A 12,983-nucleotide genomic window follows, 5' to 3' on the forward strand; every position below is an offset into this window, starting at 1 on the left:
TTACTCGACTACTATTTCAGACTAATGTTAATAAAGTGTGAGTTACAACTGCATTCGTGTTTTCATTAACCTTCGGATCTCCAGATTTGCTGCGCACCATTACCCAGCCTTCTGCACCCAATTACTTCATGTGTGGAACATTGCGAGCACGCACATGTCTTACTTTATTACAGTATAATTTACCTATGTTTAATTATGGACCTAAACTAATATTACTGTATGACGGTACAGTGAAGAAAGAACCTATTCAGGTAATTACTATTTCTTTGTCCTCATTGTCAACACCACACGAACGTATTTGGCTTAGGTGCGCACAATTCCCCCACTTTCCCTTACATAGAATTTTACAATCCACTTACTAGTTCCTTAAATATGGTTTTCTTTTTCACTACTACTATTAATTATGTCCTCAAATACCTTAAGCATCATGTGTACACTCACTTCTCAGTCATGACCTTATCGAAAAGACGGCATATGGCCTCGCTGCTGACGCCCACATTAAATCATAACAATTTATGTATTCATTCACCACTTTTAAGAATATTTATCTGTGATATTCGTAGCTTAAGGTCAATGCTTTGTTATCCAAGTGTATTTTGGGGCTAGGGAAGGCGGATAGATAAAGCAATTCTGTGACCAATGCTAACAAGAATTTTAGGAATGAACCAAAAATGGATCAAAAGATTGCGATCTTGGCCAAGAAATTTAGGAATGATCCAAAAATGCATGAAAAGATTGCGATCTTGGCCAAGAAATTTAGGAATGATCCAAAAAATGCATGAAAAGATTGCGATTTTGGCCAAGAAAGTTAGGAATGATTCAAAAAATGCATGAAAAGATTGCGATTTTGGCCAATAAATTGGATCAGGGTCCACAAACTGTTTGAATTGTTCCTAAATAAGTTTTCGTACCTTTTTACGGAGTAAGTACATCATACTGAGTTAAGTGATAGTTTGGGTTTGCCTACACTATATGAAGTTCTCCAGATATAAGACCTACAAGAAAATTTCTGCCTGAAATATATTGGATCTTTTGATCCAAAAAAGGGGACACACTGTAAAGCATAGCTTGTATAGATCTGCATCTATTAAAAACAAACTCAACGCTTAAACCAATCGAATAAACAAACTAAAAAGCTCTAGACAAATCTTGTCTTTACAAGAACGCGCAAGAACATAAAGATAATCTTGTACTGACTCTAATTATCTGTGGTACAAACAATAAAAAAAGACGAGAAATAAAGAATTATATGCTTGTCACGTAGGAGGCAATTATTTATAACTTCGACATTACTGAGAGCACAAGCTATTAATTAATTATCGAAAATCCAGAATCTGACTTTCAACAGTAAGTATTACCTATTTTTTTTTTTTTCTGAATCGTTAGAAAAAGTCTATGTGAATGCTGTGATTTTTACTTTTGATAATACCACTTGCTAGACTTGTTCCACTTGAGAATCAGTATATACTAAACTAGATTTAAAGTGACTATAATTACATTTTTTTTTAATAAAAAAAATACACTATACATTCAATTGTTCATTTCGCAAGTTAGTTCCGACATGCGTTCTGTGATTTTGTTTCGCTTTCTTTTATTAAAATTTAAGGGGAAAAGAACAAAAAAGTATATTTGTTGCTGTGGTTTTGATCCTGGAATGTGTTCGATTACAAAGAACTTGATGAACGGATCAGGTAAACGGCGTCAGAAGTCCAGGTGATGTTTTGTTGGAAGTAAAGGGTTTGAAGTTTCACAAGAGCTTGTAGAACAACATTCGATTCGTTTTGTTTTCTGAAGTACATTGAACTTCGACTCGACTGTGAAATAAAGCACGCAAAAGAAGATCCCTTTTCACGCATCAACTCATCCATAGAATTGACTTTTGTTCCCTCTCAACACGGCCATCCCAATTATTTCCCTGTGTTAAAAGTTTTGCTATGGTTTTAATGAATGCAATTAAGAAACGGTGTCCGCCATTTTCTAAGACCCGCTGTTGTCGACTTGGTAATAAAGAAGAAAATGAAGCTAAGAGTATAATGACCAGTGCTGGGCAAAGAACTCTACGAAAAGTTTATAAATGAAGTGTGAAATACAGGGGGACATCCACAGGGGTTCCACTGGATTCGAACCCCCGAAAAACTTCCTCACTCAACATACATTTGTACATTTTGGGGCTACGGTAGCTCAGTGGTATAGCGTTCACCTGTGGTGCGCGGGGTCCCTGGTTTGATCCCAGCTCGCACCAAGCGAGCTTTATGGTGGACAAGCACCGTATGCGTACCTTTTCTCGGGATTCTCCCATTTCCTTCCAGTTTTTTATTCCACCATTTACTTCATTTCTCATCATCACTGTCTCCCTTAGCCCACCTGGCATAACCATGGGACGTAAAACTTAAAGGTTTCATTTTACGAATTGACTATCACAGAACATGTTTTTTCCTGTTAATAGCTACACGAGCTAAGATTACAAGGCATTGTTCAGATTATTGCATGCATGAAAAGAAACAGGAAATTATTATCATAATAGTACGCTTGAATGACCCAATTGTCCTGGTTCATTTCATTTAGTTACCCATTCCTGATGGGAGCTCTTGTGTGAATTGTATTCATACTGACAAAATATTATGTTTCAACCTAAAGTCCACTCTCACATCTTCTACTTCAATGACGCACAGAATAATAACTAATCATTTTTGTTGCTATATTACTTCTTGTTGTTTGTATTATATATGTACACGGTGCATCGAAAAGAAGTTTACAATTTAGAAACTCATATTGATTGTTTCATTTATCTTACAGACATGGTTTTGGTATCATTTTGTAGCAAAGTATATCAAGTTTTGACTCACGTAGTACACTAGTTCAGAAACAAGCCACCGGAAGCGCTAGAGGCAGTTTCAGCAAAGATGGCTGCCTTTGCTGGTTCCGAGGGTGCTAGCTGTATGTTTTGGTTTGAAGAATCCAAATCTGCGATAACTGTGCTACGTAATTTTCGTACAAAGTATAGCAAAGATTCTCCCAGTAGGCTTACTATTTATCAGTGGCATGAGTGTTTTATTGAAACTGGATGTTCGGTAAAACACAACAAATCTTCAGGTCGTTCCTGTACGTCCGAAGACGTTGTAGAGCAAGTGAGACTTCATATTGGATGCGTGCCGCCAGGGACGTACGCAGGAAAAAAAATGAAATGAAATCTTTGAGTTTTACGTCCCACTGTTATGCCGGTTAGGCTAAAGGAGACGGTGATGATGAGTGATGAATGAAATGGTGGAATGAAGAAAGTGGGAGGAAACGGGAGAACCCCGAGAAAACCCACGCACCGGTGTTTGTCAACCACAAAGTTCACTTGGCGGGGGCTGGGATTGAACCCGGGACCCCAAGCACCAGAGGTGAACGCTCAACGTACGCAGGAATTTATTTCGGGAGGGGTCTAAAGCGTTTCGGAGGTCCAAATACAAATTTGAGGCTAAATTATATGAAGATTTCTAAAATTGCCCCTAAAAGTAGACTACATTTACAAAAAATAGTCGGGATTTCGGGGGATCCGGACCCCCAGGCCCACCCCTGCGTACCGTATCACCAATGCAAGTCACATTAAACCTCTTTTGGTTTATGGTAAAACAAACTTGATGAATTTTGCTACAAAATGACACCAAAAACCATATCTGTAAGCTAAATAAATAAATCAAAATGAATTTTCAAATGTTTAAAGTCCATTTTGATACACCTTGTGTATTGTGAAGATTAAGGTTCAGTTTGTGAGGAAAAGTTTATCACAAACTGTGGTTTAAATTGGTCAAAGATGCGTGATTAGAAGATTTTTTTTTTCGAGGCAGTTCTTTACAGTAAACTGAACCAATATAATTTCAAGATAGTTCAGTTAACAAACAACAAGAAAACCATCAATACACTTATCACGTGCGGTTCGTTTAACTAATTATTAGATTGAACTATATTTATTGGGAAATTGGTGTAAGAGAAATGATCGCTTATTGGCTACTTCCGCAACCAGTTACGTGCCTACGATCATAAAAGCGTTTTCTCAAGGTCATCTTGGACTAAATTGTAGTTATGGCACCATTCTTCATTAATTTCCGTCGTAACATTTCAAAACGAATTGTTAGGGTCGGGAAGAAGTTTTAATTAAAATGCAACAATATTTATGTGAATAAAAAAAACACACACACACATGCATTAACAAAAATCCAGTCAGCTTGGGTGAAATTAATCTCACCTTACGATGTCGTAGATCACAATTTTTGAATGGAGAACGTGAATTGAACAAGAATGTGAAACTACCATCAGAAAAAAGTGGCGAAGACCATCCCTAATGAAGATGGGAAAAAAAGATGATATAGGTTCTGCTTCTAGGACATAAAAAAGAGGCTACACGAGTTATACAAGAATACGTTATACGTTATTACCACCCAGTCACTTGTTTTTCGATTTTTCATTTCTCGTTTGTCCTTTTAAGTTCGAAATATAATCCGTGAAGCTGGAAAGATGAAACATTTAATCAACTTGATCTCTCTCTCTCCCTCCCTCCCTCTCTCTGTGTGTGTGTTTCCAAGAGCAGAAACAATCAGTGCTAATATATCATCCGCAATGAAATCTGTCAGTTTTACGTCCCACGGTTATGCCGGCTAGGCTAAAGTAGACGGTGATGAGAGAAATGAATGAAATGATGGAATGAGGAAAGTTGGATGAAACGGAAGAACCCCGAGAAAACCCATGCACACGATGTTTGTCCACTACAAATTTCACTTGGCGCAAGCTGGGATCGAACCAAGGACCCCCATGCACCAGGGGTGAACGCTCTACCACTGAGCCATCCCGACCCCTTCATCTACAATGATCCTATGGCAATGTTGTCATCCGTTTTTAGTTTGGTTCGGTCTATACAACACCAAAGTTCAGTGTTTCGACATTTTCTGAAATGTTTGCAGTGCATTTCTCTGACAATCTGCCGTTTGCATCTTTCTTTATTTCTGCTTCTTCTCTAGTATCGATTCAAAGTACTTGAATGACAAAGAAATTTAAGTACTCGGAACCAATACCACGGGAAAATACAAGGATATATTAAAACGTAAATGGCAGAATTAGCAGCTACTGGAGAAAGTAATGAAAAGCGAGAAGACATTGTTTGATTGTATGGTATTAATATGCCTTACAGTAAAAGTTTCCAAAACTGTAGTGAGACCAGCTACATCAAAGGAAGTGGAATTTTGGACGACAAAAAGAGAGACGCACCAAGTGAACTTTGTGGTGGACAAACACCGTGTACGTGGGTTTTCTCGGGGTTCTCCCGTTTCCTCCCATTTTCTCCATTCCACCATTTCATTCATTTCACATCATCACCGTCTCCTTTAGCCTAGTTGGCATATACGTGGGACGTAAAATTTTGATTTCATTTCATTTTAAACAAGACAGAGGAACATAATTTGCATGTTGCGGAGATTGCGGTGAATGTGTGGCGTGGGTAGAAGCACAGAATTATGAATGAAGTGATCCGAGGAACAGTAAAGATGAGACCAGTAGTAGGGAAACTGCGAGAAAGTAGAGTGAGATGGTTTAGGCATGTAACAAGAAGACTTTCGGAATAAGTAGCTCACCAAGTGGATTGTATAAAACTGAATTGCGAAAAAAAGCGTGAAGCCAGCCAAACAAAGTGCGAAGATTGTATGAAGGAAGATATGGTGCAGTTCGATGTTGCAGTGGACAAGATTGAATTAGGTACGGGACAGCAATCCCAAACGTCGATCCCAGATAACTAAACAAAATTTTTGACGAAGAAGAAGAAGAAGAAGAGGAAACCTACGTTTCTCTGGTTGCTGTGAAAATTCATCGTTAGCGGCACATTTTGTATTAAATTTAAGGTGTATTGTACATAATCAATAAAAGTAGTTATTATTAAGAAATCAATAAGCTTTAATTTTACATTTTTTTTTTTTTTTTTTTTTTTTTTTTTTGCTTATTTGCTTCTCCCTAAACCAGTTTGATTTTATTAATATGTTTATATTTTTCGTGTAAACTTAAAATGAATCAGCTATAAATATTTACAGAAGCTGAAGGGGTAAACGGAAGAACCAACAGATTGATTTTACCCAATCGCCATCTAGCTCCACCCTCCTACGTTGCCAAATTTAATAAGGGATACACGGCAAAGAATCATGCTTGGACTGTTTTTTTTTTTTTTTTTTTCTTACGGTGCAGCCCATTCGATGTGTGACAATGTTAGGGAGTTCAGTAATTGTTGCGTATATTCATTTTAATTCTGTGTATGTTATAAAATCTCACTTACAAATGCATTATAAGGGAGCATCATATAAAAACCCAGATTTCTACAAAAGACATTCCGAAAATTTCGTAATCTTTTTGGAAGATTTATCCTAGATCATCCTGTATTGATGCTAAATAATTTAAACTTTGCACCCTTTACTGACCATAATCAATTATGGGAGAGGTGGATAAAATGAGGCACTTAAGACAAATTGGCCTCCAGATCTTAGCTCTAAGGATCTATATTGTGGTAATTGTGTTAGTAGGATAAGGTGTTATCTCAGGTTTCTAACGTGCAATTTTGAACATTGTCAGTAAACATCTTCGATATTATTTTGACACAAATTTGAACCTATTGTGAAAGGACCATTTTGCCTTAAATGAAAATAATAGAAAAGTCTTATGAACTTACAAAGATAACTATACTGTATTTAAAAAAAAAATAGAGTATAGGGTGTAGTAATACTGTGTAAAAGCATGTTAGTAATAATAGTATTTATAGTTTGTTAAAGCAGGCTGATCTATTGTTCAATACAGAAAACGTTTTCTGAACACTTAGTTCCGTTACGATTTTTCTGGGATCAGGTTTCGTGTAGCCTAAATGGGAGAACACATGTCACACTCAAAGAAATCTTTATCTTCATCAACAGTAGCACACTGATCGTGGGCCCATTCTTAGAACTGCTGACAAATTATCCAAATCTCATCTCCAGCAGACTTTGAATATAGGTCATGATACTAGATAACTCGGTTCTCTCATGGATTCGTCGTCAAAAGCAGATGATACTTAACATTTCTTTTTTGCGTCTTGCAACTTCTTCGTTTTAGAAATCACTGCTTTATTTTTATGTTCGTTTAATTTTGGAACAGTAGCTTCCAGAACAGCAGGCCTAGAATGGGTGGATGGATTTTGCTGGACATTACTTAAAGCCGGTCTATCTCCAAATATTTCATTATCGTGCTCATCTGGATTACCTTGAGTCAAATAAACAAAAACGGCAAAATGATCCCCACGAAAATGGAATAATCCTATGGTAAAGTGATCCCGGGATAGTTTTGCCTTTTCATATGGCTTCCATTAAATATGTTCTTGTGTGACAAAACACGGAGAAGACTTCCACCTGCATTGTTAAATGTATAAAGTTAAGCACTGACTTTGAACAAATAGTGTGTCATTTATATTCTAATTCATGCGTTAGTACAAATACAGCAAAAAGTAGCGCTTATAAACAATGTTATAAAAATGTTATTTTTTGTCTGGAGGACGAACAAAACGTTTCTCGACCAAAGAGAACTGTTGAACAAGGACAGTTTATTTTTTGTGACGTAGCAACCACATAATACGACAAGCAGCTCCACCAGTTCCGCTGTAGGGATAGAGGGATCATTTTACGTGCAGGGATCATTTTACCCACCTCTTCCCTATATAAAAATGAAAAGGATCACATCACGGAATAACGACAGAACTGTTTGAAATGAATTTTTCATAGTTATAAACTGCCTTGAACTGTTTTTATTATGTTACTTTTATTAAAACGCGTTTCTCAAGAGTGGTTCAAATATTTTCCACAAATTTATTCTCCCTGTGTGAAGAACGGACATTTTGGCTAATAATGTTATAAAAAACAGGAAGGATACTTGAAATGTGGCTATGGTATTGTATCTGCCCCTCTTAAATGGAGGAGATAATTGAATTCTGTTGCATGATTATAAAGCATTTATTAGGCATCTCCTATGGACATCACATATTTATTGCTTGTATACGTTATTTTTAACAAGAGGAATGACTGTGATGTTGATTTAATAACATGGTGTATAATGAGGACATTTTTACTTGACATTGTCGGCAATTACCTGATACGTAATAATAATGAAGCATCTAAGTGATTAACTTTGAAATACGCCTTCATTTTTTATGCTATTATAATGTTAAAGCTAATAATTATTGTACCTATTACGATTAGAGAATAGAGCCAGCTTGTGCTCAAAACAGAAGGTCCAGCAGCCAGCAAGAAATATTAAATTAACACGATCCCTGCAGGTAAATGAGTTATCGTGACTAAACCTTCATTTATTTTATTATTTAACCAGCGTTTATTAGTAAAGACAAATTTTGTTCCTTAATCGGAATAATATTAAGAAGGCGTAAGTCTGAAAACATGCGTAATCAGGAAGTATGAAAAGCGTTGAGCATTCTTACTGTAAAGCAGGGGTTTCCAGCCTTTTTTCACTAACGTACCACATTTCATGTAAAGTATTCATGTACAGTACCACTAATCAATATTCTGGAAAAGAATAATTTCTTTGTGCCCGGAACACACCTAATAATTTATTATGTAACTAAGTAACTACAGTATCTTTTTCATGGAGATTGAAAAATCAGATATTTTTTGAATCTACTTACTTGATTATTTAATTAAATTTTCCAATGTTTATAATAAAATGCAATAACTGGGGTTACTTGGAAAATCTGACACGGGAGGGTCCCACAAGTTGTAGCTAAAATCTGATTGTCATATAGCACATCTGATAGAACATCATGAGAAATGAAAATGAGAAAAATTTAAGGTGCTACACGCAAAAAAAAAAAAAAGAAAGGTTACTAGTAAACAAGAAAAAAGTGGACAGTAACCAAGTTAGTTTGTCAATATATAGACAACAGAGTCGTGTGTCCCAGCAGCCAAGCCAAAAAGGTTAACGAGAGAAGGTGATCGTAACCTTGCGTTACAGGTTAACATTGCTAGGTTACAGTCTAATAACTCACAGGGGTACGCTAACCGATCACGTAGTTACCACTATCACTCATAGCCTGTAACCGGTAACCTTGTTAGTGTGTTGGAATAACCGATTGCTCGGTTAACGAAACAGGGTGCGACAACTTTCTAACCGTGTATTTCGATTAGTATAACTTATTTAATAAATAACAGTAACAGATATTCACTCAGCCACGAGCACATCAAAAAATACAATACTAAAATAGATAATAACTACCTAAATTTATTTTCATTTCTAGTATATACTTTTTTTTTGGTCATCCCGTTTACAGGGTAACGCCCTACATACATACATACATACAAAAGCAATTTCATTCCCATCCGTAGATGGGTGGGCCACAGAAGGTTACGCCTTCTCTCTGGCCTGTAACGCTCTACCCTTATAAGCCACCAATATCACAAGTATTTAACAACTAACAGTGAGAATTTGTTTGGGTGATACTCTTCCCTATAAGCAAAGACGTAAAAGGATTTTGATATTTGTACCGTAAAGCAACGTAAAACGCATTATGTTTCCTGAACACATTACAAAATTATTGTTACGAGTGTGTGAATTATTTGACGACAATTACATAACTAGTAGTGCTACCATCTAGTGTGGATATTTGTACTAGAAACATGTCACATAACATTTTATTCATTTAACTCTCAGAATATGTATAAACCTCCGTAAATAAACTTTCCTTCACATTTCTCTATTAATTTATGTAGAATCCATATTTTAATAACTGTTTTCCTATTCCTTCGGATGTATTCATAATTCTTAAAACTTTTCGTTCTTAAAATTGCAAATGGCGACCTTGCTGTTTGTACTTCTAGTAATGCAGTGTTACCAGTAAACAAGTTTCGGAGGGTTAAATTTGCCTTGTGTGAAAATCGGTTGATAACAACACAGTGTTTTAAATTAAATTAACCTTCTTGAATTGGTTACCTTCTTCTAACCTATTTTATAGGTTAATAGCAACCAAACACTGGATTGTTTCTACACATTTTCTAGTAACCTTTCTTGATTGATTACCGGCGACCTCGTAAAATTAACCTTTTTTTGTCTCAGAAGGGTTGTTACAAATTATTAACTGGTTCTAGCAGCTAAATTGTCCATTAACCCCCACTAGGTTACCACTTATTTTTCTCAGTGTATGGACCAGAAGGATAGGCGCTACGAGGCTTCAAAATTTGAATAACCAAAAAATATATCATGGAATTATGTACGTTTAAAGTAAATATCTTAAAAACCGTTAAAGCAATTAAAACAAAAGTTTCACAATGTAATGAGAACAAATTGCCCTATCGAAAACCACAAACAGTGTTGCCATAGGTGAAGCAGTGTTGCCAACTCAGCATAAAAATATTTTGTTTCAAATAGCACTATGTATATACAAGTGTTCACAGATTTAAAACTCACTATTATCACTAAACATAACAAGGAAGTGTAGTGGTACAGTGTTACACACTGTTAGAGCTACGTGTGCTGAAAATGTACAATGTAGAAGTCTGATATGTGACAACAGATTATAATAATGGAATCTGGGTCTCATACTATGAATTTAGTTTAAATGCATAACACCGATAGTATAACATGGCAAAATGTCAACAGTGTCACAAAAAATTGATGCATTTGAAAAACGAAATTGATTGATGCCATTTTAACGTCCTGTGTCAGCTCCGAAGCTATATAGGACGGGACCTATAGTGTAAAATAGGATCCGAATCGCTATGACAAAGGAAGATAACAATGAAATGTAAGGTGAAAAGTACAACAAAAACATGTCCGAGGCAAAAATGGAACCCGCATCCCTAATAGGTTGGTTGTCTAGCCTTCTAGACCACACGGCCGACTAAAAACGAAATGAGATAGTAATAAAATAATTATATTTCCAATGTGAATATGGTAATATTACAGTGTACGAACTTAATCATATGGTATGTAGGAAAGAAAGTAAAAGAATATGTCACTTAACACGAAAGACATACGCCAAGAAACTACTCTTCCAAATATTGATAAGATAATCTGGAGAATCATTTTACAAAATTAGAAAACGCGTGTTTCTTTCCAAGCGTGTATCATTTTGTTTTCGCGAGCTCTCTGCTTATTCACCGAGGCTACGGAAGTGTAATGCAGATCCGTCACTGTTTTCCAATGCATTCCTTTATTACCCTGTGTTTCCACATATCAGACTTCCCCATTGCACATTTTCAGCATACGTAGCTCCAACAGTGTGCAACACTGTATCACCACACTTCACCCTTATATTTAGTGATAATAGTGCGTTTTAAATCTATGCACACTTGTATATGGTACTATTTGAAGCAAAATATTTTTATGCTGAGTTGGAAACACTGCTTCACCTATGGCAACACTGTTTGTGATTTTCGATAGGGCAATTTGTTCTAATTAAATTGTACAACTTTTATTTCCATTGCTTTAACGGTTTTCAAGATATTTACTTTAAACGTACATAATTCCATTATACTATTTTTTGGCTATTCAAATTTTGAAGTACCCCAGCTCCTATTCTTCTGGTCCATAGCACCTTAAATTTTGCTCGTTTTCATTTCTCACGGTGGTCTATCAGATATGCTATATGGCAATCAGATTTTAGCGACAACTTGTGGGACCCTCCCGTGTGAGGTTATTTGGAAAACTGATATTTTTTGTTACATGGTACAATAATGAGAAAACTATGACAGGTATGTTGTTTCCTTCCAAACCAATGAAAAATAGGTACCTAAAAGACGCAATATGGTAATAAGTGTTCTCTCTTATTTATAGACTGGTATAGAAAATTCTCACGCCAATTGATACATTTTAGTTTTTTTTTCTATTTTCTTTTCTCTAAATTGGGCCAGTGTTTCCATAATGAAAAGTGATTTTTACCTGGTTGTGGCAAATATCATTGATTTCAGAAGTTTTGTAATTAGACAAATTAGTTTTACATTTCTACTTCCTTTCTGGGACAATTTGTGACCATTTTTTATTTCCTTCCTTTTTTTCTACTAAAATTGATTATATTGATCAGGAAATAGCTAACGATGACATTATTGAAGTTTTACCTTAACCTACCTACAACCACAGAGAACAATTTGTTTTCTCATATGAGTTTGCAGCAAAGAATTTCAATATGTGAATTTCTGTAGGCCTTTAGGAAGGCAAGCTTACTAGTGTAGTTAGTTTAAGTTGGTTCAATACACGAATGTTATGTAAAAAAAAATCTCTTCTTTATTTAAAACAGCCTAGGAACACATTACTATGAAAGATGCATAGGCATGTTGTATATCAATACTCTCAGGTAAGTGTGATCTTGCAAGTGGTTCCTTCCAAATAGCCCCATCGTTCACATATCTCTTTACTACTATGAAAAGACATATTTTTCAAGCAGCCCCAAAAATGGGGCTACTTGGAAACAGTACATTCTGACTGCTGGGAGGCTTCAGTCTCAGTAAAATTTTGTTATGACTGCAGGAACAGATAACATGGACTAAGTTCTAGAAACATCACAATAAGAAGAAAAAATTATTGCAATAAATAACAAGGGGTAGTATGAAAAAAAAAAAAGCTTTCCAAGTAACCCGAGTTTACGGTAACGTCAAGCGAACACATGTTTCTGAGTATGGTATTTCAGCTTTGAAATAAACTTACATTCAGGATAAGTAATAAGTGTAATTGTTGTGCTTGTATAACTAGACATAGTTTATCAATGTTTCATTTCAACTTACTTAACTTTATCTCAAATTAGGTTCCAGCGTTCAACTTATTCCTGTGTTTGTTATTGACATACGCGACAGAAGAAAATCCACATTCAAAGTGATAAGTGGTAGCAATAAAAATTTTACAGCTTTATGAGATGAAACACGATGTGTCTCTGAAATTTCCTAGGTTGGGTTTTCAAATTGGTGACACTTCATTTTTTTTTCGTCTCAAGAAAGAGAATA

This window comes from Thermobia domestica, chromosome 6, assembly GCF_964235325.1.
Source record: "Thermobia domestica chromosome 6, izTheDome1.hap1.1, whole genome shotgun sequence".
Taxonomy (NCBI): domain Eukaryota; kingdom Metazoa; phylum Arthropoda; class Insecta; order Zygentoma; family Lepismatidae; genus Thermobia; species Thermobia domestica.